Source organism: Sarcophilus harrisii, chromosome 1 (genome assembly GCF_902635505.1).
Source record: "Sarcophilus harrisii chromosome 1, mSarHar1.11, whole genome shotgun sequence".
Classification (NCBI taxonomy): Eukaryota; Metazoa; Chordata; class Mammalia; order Dasyuromorphia; family Dasyuridae; genus Sarcophilus; species Sarcophilus harrisii.
In genome coordinates this window covers 690,026,597-690,049,377 of record NC_045426.1, presented here as the reverse complement: position 1 = coordinate 690,049,377, position 22,781 = coordinate 690,026,597, and the positions used below count along the sequence as shown (strand labels likewise).

At 39.2% G+C, this 22,781-nt stretch overlaps 1 protein-coding gene and 1 long non-coding RNA gene across 2 annotated transcripts in view; one reads left to right on the top strand and one right to left on the bottom strand.

Moving 5' to 3' along the window:
- The window catches only part of RPH3A (rabphilin 3A), a 354,517-nt gene that overhangs the window by 305,047 nt on the left and 26,689 nt on the right, over positions 1–22,781 (bottom strand). The gene's annotated exons all lie outside the window — the stretch shown is intronic.
- On the top strand, positions 14,693–16,703 carry LOC116420831. Its single transcript, XR_004231289.1, has 2 exons — positions 14,693–15,009; positions 16,595–16,703. It is a non-coding gene; the product is annotated as an uncharacterized LOC116420831 (long non-coding RNA).

The window sequence follows — 22,781 nt, the reverse complement described above, 5'->3', positions numbered from 1 at the left end:
TAATACAGAGATAGAAACACAGAGAGAAGATGGATATAAAAATTCACATTACCTGATAGGGAAGTAGGAAAGAAAGGGATTAAGAGAAAGGGGTATAGTGATAAAAGAGAAAATAGATTAAATAGAAGATGGTATGATGGAATGGAAACAAGAATCCAAAAATGTGTTGTTTACAAGAAACACATTTGAAAGATACTCACAATGTTAAACAATAAAGGGCTGGAACAAAATCTATTATTGTTTAGCAGAAGCAAAAACAAAACAAAAAAAAAAAACTACATCAATCATGATCTCAGAAGCAAAAACAGAAACCAACCTAACTAAAAGAGATGATCAGGGAAATGACATTTGCTAAAAAGAAACCATAGATAATGAATTAATTTCAATTCTCAACATATAAGCATCAAATGATATAGCATCCAAATTCTTGAAGAAAAAGTTAAATGAGTTACAGGAGAAAGTAAACAGTAAAACTAGTGGGACTTCAATTTATCTTTCTCAAACTTAGATAAATCTAACCATAAAATAAAGAAGAAAATTTAAAAGTAGAATAGAATTTTAGAAAAGGTAGATATCATAAATCGTTGTAGAATTTTGAATGGTAATGGAAAGGAGTATACTTGTTCTGAGTTGTGCAAGGCATCTTCACAAAACCTGTAAAAGGGCACAAATTCATAAAGTAATTAACATTTGAATTTAATAATTTGTTAATTAATGGTAAATGCAATAGAATGCAGGCCATAATGCAATAAAAATTACATTGAATCTAATACACCATAAATGAGAATGAAATTAAAGCAATTATTGGGAGATATTTTGCTCAACAATATGTCAAAAACAATCTGACAATACAAAATAAATAAATATTTATAAAAATATAAATTTCCCAGATTAACAAAAGACAAAGAAAAGTATTTAAATAACCTTTTTTAAAAAAAAAAGAAATTGAACAACCATAAATGAGCCCCCTAAGGGAAAAAATACAGGACTCAATGGATTTAGAAGTAAATTCTACCAAACATTTAAAAAACAATTAATTCCAATATAAAATAAATTATTTGGGCAAAATAGATAAAGATGCTCTAAGTTTCAATGTCCTAAGACAAGTTTCTAGTTGCTCTGATCTAGTTATAGGACTTCTGCTCAAATTTCCCTAGGGTATTTTGCTTGGATTTCTCAATCCCCATCAATATATTATACTTATGCTGTATAAGTGTCATATCCTCACACTTAGTAGAATATAAGCTCCTTGAGGGTAAGGACTAAGTTACTTTTCAGTTTAGGGCTTTTTTTATGGCTGAGGCAATTGGGGTTAAGTGATTTGCCCAAGGTCACACAGCTAGGAAGTGCTAAGTATCTGAGGTCAAATTTGAACTCAAGCCCTCTTGACTTCAGGGCTGGTGCTCTATCTACTAAGTTACTTTTCATCACTGAATCCACAATATCCAAACACACAGTTTGAAGAACTCCAATCTATGTAAACCTTTACAGTGACATCTAGGTACTGATTTCTCCCATTTTTATGACTTCAAAATGTACCTCAGTTCAACATGGTAATCCTAATGCTTCAACAAATCCTGGATTTGCAATAAAAAAGGTAGATTGGTACAGGGAAAAGAACATTACATTGGGTTTCAGGAGACCTGGGTTCTAGTTTTGTTAAATTAGCTGTTAATAAATGGGAAGAGTGTTCAGGGGAGAATGACAAAGATAGTAAAAGGCCTCAAAGTCATCTCACATGGGAATTGATTGAGACAAATGGGGATGTTTATCCCAGAGAAGAGAAGGATTGGGGCACAAAGGGGAGGGGGAGGCCACATAATACCCGTGTTCAAGTATTTAGGCTATCCTATGGGAAATGAATGAGATTTGTTCTACTTGGCTCCAGAAGGCAAAACTGAGACTAATCAAAGAAAGTTTCCAGAGCAAATTTTGGCTTCCTATAGCAGCAACAGCAGCAACAACAAACACAGAACTTCCTTACAAGGAGAGCTGTTCATGGACTACCTTGGATGGTAAAAGAGAGCACCTCACTCATGATCCTGAAGCAGATTGTCTATTTGTTGGATGTGTTGTCGTGGAAATATTTCTGTAGAGAAAGGTTGGAAAAATGGCCTCTGAGGCCCATTCCAGTTCTGAGTTTCTGTGTGAGTCCTGGTTTTACTAGCTGTGTGACCTTGCAGGAGTGTTGTAAAAATAAATAATGTAACAGATGTGGAAGGGCTTCGACAAAGGTTTTTCCTCCCAAGGCTATCAAAAATACAAAATATTGATAACCTAATTTTAATATTAATAACTCATAAAGAGACTTGTTTATTAGCATAGTGCTCATTTTCCCTCCTTTGGAAAAATATAGTGCACTTGACTGCTTCCTACCACTTACCAGAGATCACAATCCAGTCTAAAAGTCTTTTTTAACATGAATTAAGAATTATAAACAGTACAGTGTAGTACATGGAGAATCAACCTCAGAATTTTAAAAACCTGATTTTAAGTCCTGATTTTAATAAAACTGGCAGGTTGACTTAAGCAACCCTCTAAAAATCTTAAGTTTCAAATCTTCATTAGTAGAAGGATCCCACCACTAGGAGGAGATCCTCAGATATTTCATCTGGCTTCAGACATTTTATAGCTGTGTGATTCTGGGCAAGTCATTTAACTGCTATCTGCCTTAGTTTCCCTGATTGTAAAATGGGAATAATAACAACACCCACCTCTCTGGGTTGTCTGAAGAAAAGATGAAATACTATCTGTAAAGTGCTTTCTTTCAAATAATATAGAATAAATAGAAGAATATAGAAGAAAATAAATTCTATAAATAGAAATATATATTATATAAATAGAATATAAATAAATAGAATTTATAAATAGAAATATATATTTTAAATATAAATAATTTTATATTATTTATAAATAATAGTTATTGTTTATAAAATACATTTAAATGTAGCTATTATTAAACATGATTGATTTTATTAGTATTAGTTGGCATTTATTACATACTTTAAGATTTGCAAAGCACTTTACTTATGGTCTCTCATTTCTTCACAACAACCTTGTAAGGTGAATGTTATTAATATTCCCATTTTATGTTTGGGGAAACTGAGTCCAAAGAAGTTAAGTCACTTGCACAGGGTTATGCACTTAGTAAATGTCTGAGTCAGGATTCAAAACTAAGTTTTCTATCCTAATGGCACCTCTGACCACAGCATATAGGATGGTTATAAGGATCAGATGAGAATAATATGTTTAAAACACAGTGCCTGGAATATAGTAAGTGCTTTAAAATGCTTATTTCCTTTCTTCTATTCAGGTCATTCAGGTACTGGGAACCATATCACAAATTTGGAACTGGGTCTTCAAAAGTCAGATTGTCCAACCCCTCTCCAACACGTTACAGATAAAGAAACTGCGACCTAGTAAGTTTAAAAGACTTGTCCCAAATCACACAGATAAGTGGTAAAGTCAGGATTTAACTCTCAACTCTCCACTGGCCCACACTGTCGTCAGATACCCCCATTGTCATCAGACAAGCAAGCAGTATAGCACACCAGAAGATGGGGTGGCTTTGCAGTCCAAACACCTGAGTTTGAGTCCCAGCTTTCCACTAATTCTTATATGACCTTACATGAGTCACTTCTCACCTCTGGACCTCAGCTCTTTATATATAAAATGAGGAAGTTAAAAGATCCTGCCTACCTCTGACATCCTAGTCTTTCAAAAGCTAAGCTAGCAATCAGTGTGTGCCTTTTCCAGATAGTTTTCCATTGAAGAGAATGGAAACATAGACTGGGACTGAGAAGCAAAAATCAAATGTCAGTCATTTTTTTTAATTTGCTTCCCCAATTGCAAATTCTAGCCTTGAGATTCAGCAAAACCTTTATCATATTTTATTATCAAATTTATAGAGTGAGGATTCTGGGTACCCAGAAAGCAGAGCAGCACCCTAATTAGACTGCACCAAGCCTGTGCTTTCCCAAGCAAATGATTGCACATCTTACTTTCAAATGCAATTCCCTCATTCTATCCCCCAGCAAAACAGGAAGAGGAATGAAAAAATCCAGAGCTCAAAAGGCACCATATGATAAAAAGAGAGCTGCAATATTTGGGGGTTGCCAAGAACTGGAAATGAACTAACTACTCATAAATTGGGGAATGTCAAAACAAGTTGTGAACCAGAAATATAATGGAATATTTTATGGAAACAAGTTGTGATACATGATTGTAATGGAAAGTTACTGTGCTGTAAGAAATGAAGAATTCAGAGAAGCAGGGGAAGACTTATATGATTAGATACAGATAGAAGTCAATAGAACAAGGAAAATAATAAATATAATCATGATAACATAAACGGGGAAAAAACTAAAAACTGATCATTTTTCACTTTGACCACTTGTCAAACAGGAATGGTTCTTTTTCTTATCAATTTAAATCAGTTCCTTATATAGCTTGAAAATGTGACTTTCATCAGAGAAATTTGATATAACAGAAGTTACTAAATTTTTGAAATGTTAATACTAGTCTTAGGTTTATATCCCCAAAGAGATCAGAAAAGAGGGGAAAGGATCCATGTGTACCAAAAATATCTATAGCAATTCTTGTTATGGTGGCAAAGAATTGGAAGCTAAGGGGAATAGCTGAATGACTTATGATATATAAATGGAATGGAATACTATTGGGATGTAAGAAATATCCAAAGGGATCACAGCAGAGAAACTAGGAAGACCAGTATGGAGGTGCTGTTCTCTGAGCTGAACCTGGAGCACATTTTATATATTATTAATGATGTTTCAAAAATGAGCAAATTTGAAAAGCTTGAGAACTCTGATCAATGCGATGACCAGCCATGATTTCAGAAAATTGTTAATAATCCATACTCCCTGGGAAAACTAGGTAACAGAGTGAATAGCACAGCAGCCCTGGAATCAGAAGTCTCCAGAAGTTCAAAGCCTATCTCAGATACTTACTAGCAGTGTGACCATAGGCAAGTCACTTAACCCAATTTCTTCCAAAAAATAATAATAATCCACAATCCTTGCCTCCTGACCAAGAGGTGACAAGATATAGATTGAAATTAATTTTGAACATAGCTAATATGGGGATTTATTTTGTTTAACTACAAATATTTGTCGCAAATATTTTTGTTTTGTTCTTTTCAATGAAAATGAGAAGTGGTGGGAAAGCGAGGTGGCACAGTGGAGAGAGCATCAGCTCTGAAGTTAGGAGGACCTGAGTTCAAATCTGGTCTCATACACTTAACACTTCCTAGCTGTGTGACCCTGGGCAAGGCACTTAAGCCCAATTGCCAAAGAAAAGAAAAGAAAGAAAAATGAGAAGTGGGGTAGAGAAAGAATAAATATTAATTTTTAAATAATTCTAAAAGAAATTGAAGATTGGAATTATAATGATCAAACTTGACCCAAGAAAAGAAATGAGAAAAGGCACCAACCTCCTTTCATTTCAAAGATGCTGTAGAACATTGTATCAACTGTCAAATTAAGTTGATATCTGGGTTAGTTTTTGCTGATTGGTTTGGTTAAGTCATAAAATTGAATTATCATTGAGTCAATAATCTACCATCCATGGGAAATATCATGAGCTGCTCAAAGGGAGTATGATCCAAGAACTTTTATTCCTCATCTCACTTGGCTATATTTCTTTGGGACTTCTCTGACTGTCCTCCCCCTCTCCATCAGCCTTGGTACTCTATCACCATCCTCTTCCTCTCTGATTGGACAGTGAAGCCACTAATTCCAACCTCCAACACTCTTTTTTCAGCTTCCTTGTATATGTTGTCTTCCCCTCTTAAATCATAAGCTCCTTGGAAAAGGACCCATATATGCAAAAATGTTTGTGGCAGCCCTTTTTGTAGTGGAAGGAAACTGGAAACTGAGTGGATGCCCATCAGTTGGAGAATGGCTCAACAAGTTATGATATATGAATATTATGGAATATTATTGTTCTATAAGAAATGACCAGCAGGATGATTACATAGATTCTTGGAGAGACTTACATGAGCTGATGCTGAGTGAAATGAGAAGAACCAGATCATTGTACACAACACAACAAGACTGTAGGATAATCAATTCTGATGGACGTGGCTCTCTTCAACAGTGAGATTATCCAGGCCATTTCTAATGGTCTTGTGATGGAGAGAGCCATCTACATGCAGAAAGAGAACTGTGGGAACTGAGTGTGGATCGCAACATAGGATTTTCACTCTTTCTGTTGTTGTTTGCTTTCTTTTTTTCTCTCATTTTTTTCTTTTTGATTTGATTTTTCTTGTGCAGCAAGAGAAATGATTTGGATTTATGCATATATTGGATTTAACATATATTTTTACCATGTTTAACATATTTTGGATTACTTGCCATCTAGGGGAGGGAGTGGAGGGAAGGAGGGAGAATTGGAGCATAAGGTTTTACAACAGTTAATGTTGAAAAATTATCAATGCATATGTTTTTGAAAATTTTTTTAAAATAAAATTAAAAACATTTAAATAAAAATGGGAATTTTTTATACAAGTAACAATACCAAAAAAAAAAAAAAGATTATAAGAGCCTTGAGGTCAGACACTCTTTCTTTTTGCCTTTGTTCATATTCCCTGTCTTTAGCAGTGTTTGACATATACTAATTTTTTAATAAATGTATATTGAGTGACTGACTTGACTACCGGGAAAGATAAAGGGTTAAAGAGAATTATGGGAATAGAATTATTGGAGAGAAAGGGGAAGAGCTTCTACCTCAAGGGCTATTGTGAGGATCAAACGAGATAATATTTATTAAGTATCTGGCACAAAGTAGATGCAATATAAATGTTAGCTATTATTATTTTTATAGTGCTTGTTGTTCAGTTGTTTAAGTTGTATCTGACTTTTCATGATCCATTTGGGGTTTATTTTGGCCATTTCCTTTTCCAGATCATTTTACACATGAGAAAACTGAGACCGACAAGGCTAAATGACTTGTCCAGGGTCACACAGCTACTCAATGTCTGAAGATAGATTTCAACTCAGGGCCTCCTGACTCCAAACCCAGTATACTATCTACTACACCACCCACTATACCTTATTATTGTTAATAAGTACTACTACTACTACTTGTCAGTAATTACTAATTTGTTTCTAATAATCACTATTATTACAACTAATAAGATATGGGTGGTACGTATCTCCCAAAGAACTCTGCTCAATGAGTTTATAATCTCAACAGAAGATGTAAGATAGAGTCCAGGTAGAGAGAAAATATATGAGGTGAATCAAAAAAAAGGGGGGGGTTCATTTTGAAAATTCAAAAGCAAAAGCCTAAAATGGTAGGCAGCTACAAAAATCCACATTCTAAAATCACCTGGAATAATCATTTAAAAGAAGTAGAAAAGAGATGACTCGGAAAGGAAGGACGTGAGAGTTGACTTCAAGCGTTTGAAGGGTTGTCGTGTGGAAGAGAGATTAGCCTGGTGCTGCTTGATAACTGGTATTGTAAAATGAAGAGGCAGGGCCGGAGAAGCCTGAAGGCTCCTTCCAGCTCGAATCTATGAAATGAAATGGATATTTATATTTCTCCATGAAGTGGTTAGACCTCCCCTGGAGTCTCGTATCTAGTGCTGGATGCTTCATTTTAAAAAAGATTTAGAGTTGTGAAGAGTGTGTGGAGGAGGGCAGCTGGCATGACTAAGGGCCTCGAGATAAGGTCCTCTGAGAACCCGTGGAAGATACTGGAGTGGTTTAGCCTGGAGAAGATTGCCGTCTTGAAGGATTTAAAGGGCTGTCAACCTAGAAGAGGGATTTGATTTATTCCACTTAGCCCCAGAGGGTAAAACTGGAAAAGATGAGTAAAGGAGGCAGAAAGCCAGGAAAAACTTTTAAACAATTAGAATTACCAGTAGGCTGCCTCAGGAAGTCATCAGATTCCAGATTGAGGGCTGAGAAGAACCTAAAAGGGTTTTTTTAGCAGATTTTACAGATGAGGAAACTGAGGTCTGGAAACAGATGTGATTTATCTGGGATCACCCAGTCTGAAATTAACAGAGTTGATCTTTTTAGAATCATAAGTTTAGCTCTGGGAGGGGATATAAAGATCATCAAATCCTGTTATCTTGTTTTATAATTAAGGAAACTGAGGTCCAGAAAAATTAAATTATTTATCTAGAGTCATAAAGAAGAGGAAAAGGAGAGGAGGGAGAAGGAAAAGGAGAATAGCTAACATGTATGTAGTACTCGCCATTTTCCAGGCATTACTACACTAAGCACTTGACAATTATTACCTCATTTGATTCTGACAACCTTGGAAGGTGGGTGCTATTATTATCCCCATTTTACTGAAGAAACTGGAAACAGAAATAATGGGACTCACTCAGAGACACACAAGTCAAATTTGCCTCCAGACCCAACTCTCTATCCATTATGGCGCCACCTAGCTGCCTCCAATAAGTATTTAAGGCCAAGTGTTCTGATTTCAGGATCTAGTGTCCTAACCATTACACTATACTGACTCTCACATAATGGGCTTCTCACCTTCGAAAGTCTTCACGCAAAAGTTACTCATCAGATGTTGGTGAGAGCATTTTTATTCATTTATGGTTTGAACTAGATGGCCACTGACGTCCCTTCCAACCTAAGATTCTGGACATCCAGCCCTTTCTCATTGCTGGGGTGATATTAACCTTAAGTCCAGAGAAGGTAGTTGATTCCTTAAAGGAAGAAAATGAAAGATTTTCCCACAAAGAGATGAAATATGATGAGTATCAGCAGCTAGACCAGCATTTATTAATGAGTATTTAAAAATCTCTGCTTTGTAGATCAATGCACAGTCGATAAATGTCTCCGGGTTCCCACTTGGTATCTGATTGGGCACTTCCATTATTTATGATTTGTTTTGCCAGATGAGAATGCTCAGCACAATTTCCCTTTATCCTCAAACACTGGAACAATCTGCAGAGAAACTTTGTTAGGAGTGAGGTATCAGGCCAAATCAAGGAGGGAAGGAGATGGCCAAAGGGGAGCACAATCTAGGATGGTCCTTCCTTTACTGTTCTGTGAGCCTTGTCTTATCTAGTCTAATCTTCCTAGCCTTCAATCAGAGTAGTCCCTTCTCCCACACTGTACCCTGCCCACCTCGGCTTTGTGTTCCTGCCCTTCAGGTACTCTCCTCTCTAAAGTCTTCCAAATCTTAAACCCATGTTATTCTCAAAATTACAAATGCCCAAGTTCAACAGCAACAATAACCTACAGATGCCCAGCGTTGGAAGGCACCTAGATCCTACTCTAGTCAATGAATCAACAAGCTCATTGCTTATTGGATTGAGTGGAAGGAGACTAGAGGCAGGGAAACTTACTGGAAAGTTATTATATTGTTAGCCCAGATCGTGCTCTGGGGATCCAAACACCAAAAAAGGAAACAGCCTCTGCCCACAAGGAGCTTCTATTCTATCGGAGAAACAATTGTTATTGTTCAGTTGTTGGTTTCAGTTATGTCTCATTTGGGTTTCCTTGGAATAGATACTGGAGCAGTTTGCCATTTCCTTACCTAGTTTGTTTTACAGATGAGGAAACTGAGGCAAACAGAGTGAAGTGACTTGCCCAGAATCACAGTTAGTCAGTGTCTGGGGTCAGATTTGAACTGAGGAAGACTCATCTTCCTGACTCCAGGTCCAGTGCTCTATTCACTGGGCCACCTACACATATAAGTATATACAATACAAAATATATAAAATAATGGGATTGGGGAAAGGCCCTAGCTGCTGAAGAATCAAAAAAAAAGGTTTCATGTACACCAGAGACTGTTTTTTTATCTCTTTGTTTCATAGACTCATTTGACAGTCTGGTGAAATCTGTGGACCTCTTTTCAGCATATTTTACATGCACAAAGTAATGTACATAGAATTACAAAGGAAACCAATTATGCTGAAATATGGTTGCCAAAAATGTTTTTACCTTCATGTAATTCCAAAGGACTCATGATGAAAAATGCTATCCACCTCCAGAGAGAGAGAAAGAACTAATGAATTCAGGGCCGAGCAGAGCATTTTATTTTTACTTTATTTTTCTTGTTTTGTTTTGTTTTGTTTTCCTTTTTTTGTAGCATGGCTCATGTGGAAATATGTTTTGCATGCTTCTTATCTATAATGGCTTCATATTTCTTGTCTTCTCAATGGGAGTGGGAAGAGAAGAAGGAAAACAATTTGGACCTGAAAATACAAACCAATTATTTTTTTAAGTTCATACACCCCAGGTTAAGAATCCCTGACAGTGAGCTATAATTTGAAAGAAACTGGGGATTCTATGCCACAGAAGTGAGGAGGAAGGGCATTTCAGGCATGGATTTTACATTTATGTAGTATGTATTTATATATACACTCAATAGATATATTTATATATGCATAGGATATGTGTGCATATATACATATGAGAATATTATATGTGTGCATATAAATATATACATATGAGTAGATATTCATATCCATACACATATACATGTACACATACATACAAACAAGTGTGTGTGATCCCATGTGATCCTACACCCGTCATTACAGGTCCAAGCATAGGTCAACTAACGTCTATCTTCAGGCCTCCAGAAATGAGATAATCTGTCAACAAAGATAATTAGTTTTGTTTTGGTCACATTCAGTGTGAGTTCCTTATACGTTGTAGGTCCTCAATATATGTTAGTGAATTTGATTCGAGAACCCAGAGGATGTCTTTCTTGGAGGCTCAACTCATGGACCACCTCCCCCAGGAAATCTCTCCTGATTTCATCAGTCATTACTTCTCTCTCCTTTCTTTATGCATTGTACCCTCTCTCCACCATGCCCTCCCAACATATATCATAAAGTAAGCTCCTTGAGAGTAGGGATTATTTCTTGTTTCCTTCATATTCCTGGCATTTAGCACAGTAGTACTTCACATAGTCATTTTGTTGCCCCACATACAATGGAAAGCCCCCAAACATCTAAACACAAAGAAGAAAATGGCTTGAATTTGTGCCACAGATACCAGGCTCCAGCATTTGGCCCCTGTTCGCCAAATGAAGGACTGAGCTGTCATTTTGGAAGACCAAGATCTCCCCGAGGTGTCTGAGATTAATTAGGTCAGAGTCAACAGCTGGGTGCTCATGCTTTACAAGTCTTAATTATATGCAACCTTATTGGCAGAAATACAATCTCAGAAGGCCATCCAGTTCAACCCCAACCTTATCTCCTTTACCAAGAGACAATGGGCAATCATTCCCTCCTTCATGAAGGGCTCCAGTCAGGAGACAGCCATTCCCCCCTTCATGAAGGACTCCAGTCAGGAGACAGCCATTCCCTCCTGAGAAGCCCATTCTACTGAGAGTTAGCTCTAATTGTTAGGAAGTATTTCCTTTCACTAAGCAGAAATGAAACTTGCACACATTCCTCCTAGTTCTGTCCTCTGGGATAAAGCAGAATTGAGCTAATCCCTTGTCTAGGTCACAGCCTTTCAAACACTAGGATACAGTCATTTGGTTCCCTCTCTCTTGCCTCCATCACCACCAAGTGTTTCACCCCGATCTTACTGGGAATGCTTCTAGTTTATCCCCATTATATATAATATTTGCTGATGGTTTTAGATAGATGCTACTTATCATTTTAAGGAAAATTCCATTAGTTCCTATGCTCTCTAGTGTTTTTTTATTAGGAATATGTGCTGTATTTTGTCAAATGCTTTTTCTGTATCTATTGAGATAACCATATGATTTCTGCTAGGTTTGTTGTTGATTTATTATGCTGATAGTTTTCTTAATATTGAAGCAGCCCTATATTCCTGGCATAAAGTCCACTTGGTCATAGAGTATTATCCTATCACTAAATCTTCTCCAGATTAAACAACTTTGCTCAGTCTTCATAGGTCATGAACAAAAGGCTCTTTGCCATTCTGGTTACAGGATGTTAGACTGAGCAACTACTCTGACATGGTGGTTAGGGGAAGCTAGGCAGTACAATGGATTCAATGGAATGAGGAAGAGCTGAGTTCAAATTCAGCTTCAGACATGTACTAGCTATGTGACTTGAAGCAAGTCACTTAACTATGATTGCCTCAGAGAAAAGAAAAATAGGGGTTTCTGTTTGGAGCTCTTGTGACTCCCCGAGGGGAGAGAAAAAAGGATGAAACAAAGATGAACACGAACTAGACTTGAAATTGGGAAGATTTTTGTTTGAAACCTACCTCAGACTCTACTAGTCATGTGACCCAGATTAAATTCTTCACCTCAGTTTCTTCATATGTAAAATGGGGATAATATTAACTCAGCTCGCAGCATTATTTTGAGAACTAAAAGGGCTACTATATATAAGCTATTCTTCTGACCTTAAATTATTATATTTATCATTAACTTTTCCATAGCAATGATTTATTAAGTACCTAATATAGGTAGGATACTATATTAGTTACTGGGGAAGATACCCGTTTTAATAAAGTGGAGCCTGCCCTCATGGAGCTTAAGAGTCTAGAAGAAGAATAAAGAAAGAATCAGAAGGTTTATAAATAAAGGAGCTTACAGGGCAGCTAGGTGATGCAGTGGATAGAGGACCAACCCTGAAGTCAGGAGGACCTGAGTTCAAATGTGACCTCAGACACTTAACACTTCTTAGCTGTGTGACCTTAGGCAAGTCACTTAACCCCAATTGCCTCAGCAAAACAAACAAACAAACAAATAAATCAATAAATGGATGAGTGGGTAGGCAAATAAATAAATGAATGAATGGTTAAATAAATAAATGAGTAAATAAATGAATGAATGAATTATAAATAAATAAATGAGTGAGTAAATAAATGAATGAATGAATGAATAGGTAAATGAATAAGCAAATGGGTAAATAAATAAATGGGCTTTAGAGATTGTATGGTTCAACCAGTTTTTTACAGATAAGGAAACTGAGCCAAAGAGTCTTGTCCCAAGAAATTCAAGTGTCCTCTGGATTCAAATACAGGCCTTCTAAATTTCAATCCAGTGCTCCATTCATTATATTCTTGTGGTGGATAGATGGAGCAGTGGGAAGACCAGGAGTCACTTCAAATCAGCCTCAGATACTTGCCAGGTGTGTGATCCTGGGCAAGTTGCTTCCCTTCTGTCTGCCTCAGTTCTCTCAATTCTAAAATGGTCATATCATTTGTCTTCCAAGGCTGTTGGGAGTCACCAGCATAGTGCTTAGTATATACAAGTGCTTAATAAATACTTATTTCCTTCCTTCCTATGTCCTGCCAAAAGGTATCATATCATCACAAAGCACTGCTTTGTTATAGTCAGAAAGTTTTAATTCTGCTTCTGACCTCAACCAGCTGTGATAATGAGCAATTCATGATTATAAGCACCTTCCTCCCTCCCTAAAATGAAAATGGGGGCACTAGGTAGCCCCATAGTACATAGAGTGCCATGACTGGCCTCCAAAATCTTACTAGCTCCAACACTGGGCAAGTCACTTAACCTGTATGCCTCAGTTTCCTCATCTGTAATTCTCACTTAATATTTTCAATTTTCAGTAAAAGTCTAGCCAACATCTCTGGCTGACAATATGGATAGATTTCCATCATCCTAAGTTGGGGCAGCTAGGTGGCGCCATGGTGCACTGAGCGCCATGGCTGGAGTTACTCCTCTTCCTGAGTTCAAATCCAGCCTTGGACGCTTACTAGCTGTGTGACCCTGGGCAGATCACTTCATCTTGTGTGCTTCCTCATCTGTCAAATGAGCAAGAGAAGGAAATCTTCAGTATCTTTGCCAAGAAAATGCCAAATGGAATCACAAGACATCGAACCCAACTGAGAAATGACTGAACAACAAAATGAAAATAAGGATGATACCCATTGCACTTGTCTTGGGGGTAACTGTAAGGATCAAATGAGATGATGTAGGAGGCCCTAGGAGGGAGAGGGAATCAGAAGAGAGAAAAGAGAGGGCTCCAGAGAGAAGCTTCCAAGCTGCCTGATATTGCCCTAATTTCTGGCTTAAGATATCTGTTGCAGACCAAGATATGATTCTCATGGGATCAAATGGGTCTTAGAGAGAGAAGCATTGGAGGCTGGCCCTCTCTCCTTTCTGTCACCTCTGTGTATCCTATGATTCTCCCTCTTATGTGTATGTGGGTGTGTCTTCATGTCTGCATACATGTCTTATGTACTGTCCTTTTCTTTCTCCTCTCTCTCTCTTTTTCTCTCTCCCTCTCCTTTCTCTCTCTCTCTCTCTCTCTCTCTTTCTCTCTCTCTCTCCTCTCTCTCTCCTCTCTATCTATCTATCTATCTTTCTCTTCCCCTCCTTCTCTCTCTGTCTCTCTCTTCCCTACTCTCTGTATCTCTCTCTGTCTTTCTCTCATATACTTTCTTTCTCTGTCTCTCATACTTTCTGTGTCTCTGTCTTATATTCTCTTCTCTCTCTCTCTCTCATACTTTCTCTTTGTGTGTATGTCTCTCATATACTCTCTCTCCTCTCTTCTCCCCCCTCTGTCTCTGTCTCTGTCTCTCTCCCCTCTCTTGTTGTCTTCCTCCCTCTCTCTCTCTTCCCCCCACCTCTCTCCCCTCTTCTCTCTCTCTCCCTCTCTTTCTCTTTCTTTTCATGTCTCTACTTGTCTCTCTGTGTATATGTGTGCATCTGAACACCATCTCTTGCTGGCCACAATGCCCCCTGGTGTTGTTGCCATGGAGACCCCATCTCCTACTGCCCCAGTGTCCAAAGAGAAATGCCAAAGCTGGAGGAGGGGATGCCAGGAGGCTGTGGCTTCAGGCCTAGAGAGTCCATGTGGCTGACCTCAGAAAGAACAGGACAAGGCCTTGTCACATAAGCAGAAGCAGCTTGTGCATGACGAGGTAGGGCTGCTTGGTTATAAGTTTCTTCTCCGGTAACAGTGAAAACATCCTTAGCCCCAGGGGAGAGTGAACAGTGGACGGGCTCTGACCCGCAGGAATGCCAAACTTTTATGATGAGTCCCTTGGTCAAGACTTCCTGCCATCACCAACTTCCAATCCTGGCTCAGATACTTACGGGGTGAATGACCCCTAGGTAAGTCATCTCACTTTTCAGGGTAATAATGCACTATTTATAGATATTTTATAGATATTTATAGATGACTTATAATATAATAATCACAAGTGACAGAGAAACTGAGAGACAATGACAGAAAAGAAAGGGAGAATGTGAGGTGAGGATGGAGGGAGGAAGACAGAGACAGAGAGATGAGAGAAAGAAACAGAGAGAGAAAGAGACACAGAAAGACATAGAAAGGGGGGGGGCGGAAAGGAGGGAAAGAGAAAGAAGGAAAGGAGGGAAAGAGAAGGAGAGGAACATGCCAACTTCCAGTAGTTCTCCCTCCTTATAATGTGTTTTGTAAGCCTTAAAAGGTCTTATAGACATGAGAAGTATTATTATTAATCATTATTATTAAAATCATTAAAAGAAAAGCTGAAGCTTGACAGCAAGCCAAAGGTACTGATAAATCTCCTTTATACTCCCCTCAAGCACAAGGTGGATGTCTGAACAATGGGTGGGGAGGGTTCTTCCCCAGATAACTAAAATTTCTGTGTATAAGTAGAAAAGTCCCACTCTCCTACTCCCCTGACAAGCTCTGGGCTCAAAGACAACACAGAGAATTGGCACTCAACCAAAAGGAGGGCCCCTGCCCAGTAAAGGAACTCAATGGCACATGAACAAAGTGCTAAAAACTTACTGAGGGGCAGAAAAATGCAATCTTCCCGCTCCCTTTCTCTCTCTCCCTTTTTCTCTCCCTCTCCCTCTCTCCCTCCCTCCCGCCCCCCCCCTCTCTCTCTCTCTCTTTCTCTCTCTCTCTCAATCTCTCTCCATGTCTGTCATCTATCTCTTTCTCTCCCTCCCCCCCTCTCTCTATCTCTCTCTGTCTCTCTCTTTCCTCTTTTCTCTTCCTCTTCCTCCTCCTATCCTTCTCTCTCCTTCTTTTCTTCCCTTCCCTTTTCTCCCCCCTCTTCCTCCTCCTTCTCACCCTCCTCTTTCCCCTTCCCTCCTCTCCTGCCTTCCCTATCGCTCTCTTTTCTTTTTCCTTTTATGAGCTTTCTGCCCTGATTCCCACACCAATTAGACCTCTGCTTTCACAGAAGCTTGGGACAACAGTACACAGATCTCCAATTAAGCTGATGGGGATTTTTTTTTCCAAACTCTGGTACTGGGAAGAACAGGAGCCCAGCCCAATCCTGAAAGCCTCACAAAGCCTGCAATTAGAAGTACTGGAGTCCTTCCAAGCTGAAAGCCCACCACCACCCCCAAACAATATTTGGACAAACTGGGGATATTCAATAGACTTGGCTGTCTATTTAAAGCAGGGTGTGGGTTGATACAGAAGGAGGTTGGGGTTATAATTTTCTGAGTGGGGCTCCCTCACCCCCACATTGGGAGGTTGGGGGTGGGGGGTTCAGTGCTGATTCAATTATGATTCCAAGAATGGAGGAATACTGCAGAAGTAGAAAGACTGGAATAAACAAGATGCTGAGGAAACCTGCTGTATTGGGCATGGTGCCAGATGTACATTCACCTGAATTAAAAAGCAGAAATACTCCTCTCTGCTACAGTTTGCTAACTTCATTAATACTCTTTTTTTTTTCTTTTCTTCCTGATGAAGCATTATGTGGCCATGAAAAAAAAAACCACATTGGATTGGAAGACGTTCATTTGAACCCCAAATAAACTCCTGGCTCCCCTTCATTTAGAGCTGGGTATCCTGAAACCAATTTCTTGGACTCAACCTTGGTTTCCTTCTTTACAAAATGGGATGTCTCATACTGCCTCCTTCCATGAGCTTTTGTGAGGAAACCCTTAAGTAATTTCATTATTTTTTATTTTTAGTATTATTTTATTTTTCCATATATATGCAAAGATAGTTTTCATCATTTACCTTTGCAAAACCTAGTGTTCCAAATTTTTCTCCCTCCCTTTCCCCTTCTCCTTCCCCAAGACGGCAAGCAATCGGATATAGGTTAAACATGTGCAATCTTTCTAAACATATTTCCATATTCATCTTGCTGCACAAGAAAAATCAGATCAAAAGGGGGGAAAATAAGCAAGCAAATAACAACCAAAAAAAGTGAAAATACTATGCTTTGCCACTCATTCAGTGTTCATAGTTCTCTCTGGATACGGATGGCATTTTCCATCACAGTCCATTGAATCAGTTTGAATCACTTCAAGTGATATTATTATTGTGAAGAACTCCCAATATTTACCATTATGAACAGCTCCCAAGATGGAAATTCCCCATGAATACAGAACCACAACTGGTTTATAACAACTTAGTTGTAGACACTTATCCAGTTATACAATCAGTACATACGGGAGATGGAGCTTGACCCCCAGGCTTATTGAGTCCAAGGTTGCCTCTCAACAACAGTAACAGCTGATATTTAGGCAGCACACTGAGTACTGACACAGTGACTCTTTTTGGATCTGTCCCCTAGGCCAGTAACATTCTCCTCATCTCTATCACCCAACACCCTCGTCTTCCTTCAAGTCTTCGCTAAAATCCTACCTACTCCAGGAAGTCTTTCTCTGTCCTCTTTATTCTAGTGCCTTTCCTCCATTCCTTACCTGTTTATTCTGTCTAGAGCTTAGTTACACATCGTTACACATTTGCATGTTGTTTCCTTCACTGGGATAGGGAAGGGATTGCCTTTTTGCCTTTATTTGTATCCCTGCACTTAGCTTAAAGCCTGACACACTGTAGCACGTGATAAACGCTGATTGGTTCACTCGCTGACAGGCTGAATCAGGACTCTCCTCTCCCCTCCAATTCTTAGCATCCTCAGCTTCCTGAAATGCTCAGCTCAACATCTGGTACTTCTTTACCTCGTTCTTCTCTCCTGATTTGCTCCCTCCCTCCTTCCCCCACCCCCGAGGCAGCTTATATCTACTTTGTATACATGTTATATTTACTTATGCATATGTTGCTTCTCTAAAATAATTTCTCCAAGGGCAGGAATCATGTCATCGTTTTTCCTTCTGTGTCCCCAGCACTTAGCACAGTGTCTGGCACATGGCAGGTACATAATAAAAGCTTGTTAATAAACTGATTGATTCCAAAGGATACTACACAGACTTTTTCATGGGAAACTCACAAAAAGGCTGGTGATGCAACTGTTATTTAGCTTCATTTTATAGAAGAGAGTTTGGAGAGATGAAGTGACCAAGTGTCAAAGGTAGAGTTTAAACCCTTCTCTCTCCTGATTCCAAGCCCAGTGCCTTTGGCACTAATAATAATAATAATAATAATAATAATAATAATAATAACTAGCATTTCTATAACACCTTAAGACAGGGAAAATTTTTTATATGTTATCTTATTTGATCCTCAGAACAATTCTGGGAGGCAGGTGTTATTATTATCCCCATTTCACAGATGAAGAAACTGAGACTGGAAGAGGCTAAATGATTAAGACAGCAAATAAGCTTCTGAAGAAAGATGTGATTTTAAGTAGTTCTCACTCCAAATTCAGTACTCTATCCACTGTACCACTCAGTTGAAGATACATATATAGCTATAGATAGATAGATAGACATATGGATGTGTACATGTGTGTGTACACACACATACACACACACAGCCTAACTTATTTAGACAGCAAATATACCTCTGAAGCAAGATATGATTTTGGATGTTTCTGGCTCCAAATTCAGTACTCTATCCACTGTACTACTCAGTTGAAGATATATATATATATATATATATATATATATATACACCTATATGTATATTTGTATATCATATATGTCTATATTAATATGCATTGTGTGTATACATGTACATTTTGTGTTTCTTTAAAGCTAACCATTTTTTTAAAAAATCAATTCAAACCCACTAAAAATAAGTCTGAGGTTCATGATCCAAGACACAAATGTTAGTGTTTGGCAATAAACGTGGGCTTGTGGTGATTGACTGCCCCCAAGGAGCAGCAAGCTGCTTTCCACAGGACTCCACTTCTCCCAAAACTCCCAGAATCGAACGATAACTTGACACATGGTATATTAAGCTTGTCAACCTATCAGAGACCTACTTGGTAGATTCAGGGAGGCATGCAAGTGCCTCTGAAAACTTGGAAGGTCATCTAATCCAACCCCCTGCCCATGTATGAAGCCTTTGGATTCTGAACAGGCTCTTTAAGGTCATTCTAACATCAAGGAATCACAGCATCTCAGAGTTGGAAGAAAACTCCTTTCAGTCCAGCCCCTGTCTGAGCAAGAATCCTCTCTACAATAAGTTCACCCAGGGGCCACCCAGCCTTTGCTTAAAGACCTTTAGGGAACCCTTTAAAATATCTCCAGATGCCACCTAAGCCACTTTAATATATTGCTGATTGTTAGGCAGTATTTTCCAACATTATAAGATCTGCAGTGAATAGATCACTGGGTCTGGAATCAAGAAGGTCAAATATGGCCCCAGATACTTACTAGCAATGTGACCATGGGCAAATCATTTCATTTATCTGGGCCTCCTCTTTAAAAAAAAAAAGGGGGGGGGAGATTGGACTAGAAGGCCTACAAGGTCTGCTGCAGCTCTAATGGCTCAGCACTAGACACAGTTGAAAGAGCATTGAATTTGGAGTCAAAGGCCTGGATTCAAATTCTATCCCTGCTGCTTCTCAGCTGGGTGACCTTTGGGCAAGCTACCTATCTAGCCTCAGTTTCCTTTTCTGTAAAATAAGGCAGTTCGGCTAGATGGTCTTAGTATCCCCTTGTAGGTCTAAATCCCTATAAAGAGAGGGTCTAACATCATATGGAAGCAAAAAAGACTTTCTTTCAGCATTTCTTCAACAGGGAGTTTAACTCTTGCAAATTGCTTTGGGAGTCTAGGAAGATGACCCTGAAAGAAAGGAAGTTGTTTTCAGGCAGGTGGTTATTTGTCTCATGCAGACAGCTCGAAGCTCTCTATTATGCTGAAGGAACGTGTGTTCTTCAAGCATGGAAAGGAGAGAGCGGCATTGCCTTTTTCCATTCCCATGATCCCCAAAGCTAAATCATCTTCTCTGCAGTACCTTCCCTCTGGGTTCCATCACAGCTTTAAAAAGATAAATAAAAAAACCCTCCAACTGACCATAGAAGTATCAGGTCAGGGTCATCCAACAGCTTCCAGGCACTTTGGACAGGCGGGGAATGCTTCAAGACATACATCCATCCTCAGCATCATTTCCACCCCAGGCCATAGACCAAAAGGCATTAGGAGCTGCCTGTTTAACTATCCTTAGCAATAACCATCATTGGACCATAGTTTGATAGCTGGCAGAAGCCCTTTGGGGCCATCAACTCCAACCCCTTCATTTTACAAAGAAGGAAACTGAAGACAAGAGATCATAGATCATAGATCTGGATCTGAAAGAGAGCTTCAAAGTCTCCCCCTTTCTCATCCCCCTTTTCCTCCTTTCCTCCCTCCCTCTCCTCTCTTCTCTTTCCCCTTTTCTCTTTCTCAATCTCTCTGTTTCTCCCCTATTCCCTCTCTCTTCCTTCCCTCTTTTTTCTGTTTCCCTCTCCTCTCCTCTTCTTTCCTCCTCTTCTCTTTCTTAATCTCTCTCCATGTCTATGTGTGTCTGTCTCTCTCTCTCTCTCTCTCTCTCTCTCTCTCTCTCTCTCTCTCTCTCTCTCTCTCTCTCTTCATGCTCCCCTTCCTCTTCTCTCTTTTCTCCTCATCCACTAGAGAAAAAAATCCCACTAGAGAAAAGGATCAAAGAATCACAGAACCTGAAAACGGGAACTGCCTTTGCTGGCCATCTAATCTAACTCCTACTTGAAAGGAACACCTGACAAATGGTACCCCAGCCCTTTGAACACCTCCGAGGGAAGGGAAATGAGTCAGTCCACCCACTTTCTCATTGTGAGATTGGTTTTCCTGACTTCAGTCCTCACTTGATCTTTTTGTAATTCAGTCATTACTTCTAGTTTTCTCCTCTGGGGCCGCACGGCACAAAACAAAATCTTCTTCCACTGGAGAGTCCTACAAACATTTGACATTAGTATGTAATAGACACTAGGAGGGAAAATGCCAGCCCATTGTTTTAAAGAAAGGCGTGATCTTTGCAGTTCCCATGGCAGTGTATGTAACAAACATGGTCATATATTCTAGGGCAATACAAAAGAACAGACACATGGAGCATCATTCAGCACTGCATACACAGGCTTTCTCTCCTTCAAATCAACTTCTGAATGGTCCAGGGGTCCTCAAACTATGGCCCGCAGGCCAGATGCGGCAGCTGAGGACGATTATCCCCCTTCACCCAGAGCTATGAAGTTTCTTTATTTAAAGGCCCACAAAACAAAGTTTTTGTTTTTACTATAGTCCGGCCCTCCCATAGTCTGAGGGACAGTGAACTGGCCCCCTATTTTAAAAGTTTGAGGACCCCTGCTTCAGACACTTAAACAAGTCTTGAAGGATTGAAACATGGAGCTAATGAGAGTAAATTTACAGGTTCGATTCCTGTGGTGGGTCTGGGAGCTTCCTCTATTCTAGAATCACAAATGTGCTCCCTGAACCTTGGCCAGCTGTCATAGATACTGAGGCCACTGGTCACAAAGAGACAAAATCAAGATCATGGATAAATAGATGCAGATCCCGGCCAGAGGCGAAAATTTGGAATGAGTTCCCTGCTGACAATGGACCTGTACAAAGAACAGCACTCTAATTAACAATGGGGAACAAAGATGCCTTTCTGAGGCTATTTGCACCAAGCCTTTGCACGCAAGTTCAGATTACCCAAAGTTCTTAGAGTATGCATGGTGGAGTTGGTACTTTGGACTCAGGAAGCCCTGGGATCAAATCCTGCTTCTAGGTACTAAAGGAAATGGACTAACTATGGAATCATCAAATTTCTGATGCTTATTACTGCATGATCTTGGCTAAATCACTTAGACTAGATAGTCTCTAGTGCTAGAATTTATAATTTACTTATAATCTACAACTTAATCTTATAATTTTCTGAGCCTCAGTTTCCTCATCTGTTAAAAAAAACAGGACGGGGGAGAATAAAGTTTGCAGCCACAAAATGTTTGTCACAGAACTATGCAAGTTCTCCCAAAGGGTACAAATCACAATCCCTCTTTATCCTCTCATCCTACATAATTCTTGTCCTTATTTTTCCATATATCTTATACAAAGGATGTTCCCCAGAACATCCAAGATGCCTTCTTCCAATTTTCGTATTTCATGGACATCAATCCATTCATCTTAAAAGCACTTAATAAGCACCTACTGCTACACACAGCATTGGGGCTAAGGATATAAAGACAAAAATAAAGAAACTGTTCCTGCCCTCAAGGAGTTTACTTAGGGGAGAGACAGGGATGGGATGTTAAATCCAAATAGAACACACAAGATACATCCAGAGTGGATAGAAAGTAGCCTGAAATCTGAAGTTCCTGGGATCTCCGCGGTAATTGAGACTTGAGGTGAACTTCAAAGGAAGTCAGGAAAATTCAGTGTTAGGGATAAGGGTAAGCAACTTGAGGTCAGGGATCACGGCTTTGCCTTTCTTTGTATAGCCAGTGCTAAGCAAAGTGCCTGGAATATAAATACTATAGACAAATAGATAAATTAAAGAAAGAGACAGAGACTCAGAGAGAGAGAAAGGAAGAAGAAGGAAAAGCAGGAAAGGAAGGAAGGAAGGAGGAAAGGAAGGAAGGAAGAAGGGAGGGAGGAAGGAAGGAAGGGAGGAAGGAAGGGAGGGAGGGAGAAAGGAGGGAGGAAGAGAGGAAGGACGGAAGGGAAGGAGGGAAGGGAAGGAAAGGGAAGGAGGGAAGAAGAGAGGGAGTGAGGGAGGAAGGGAAGGGAA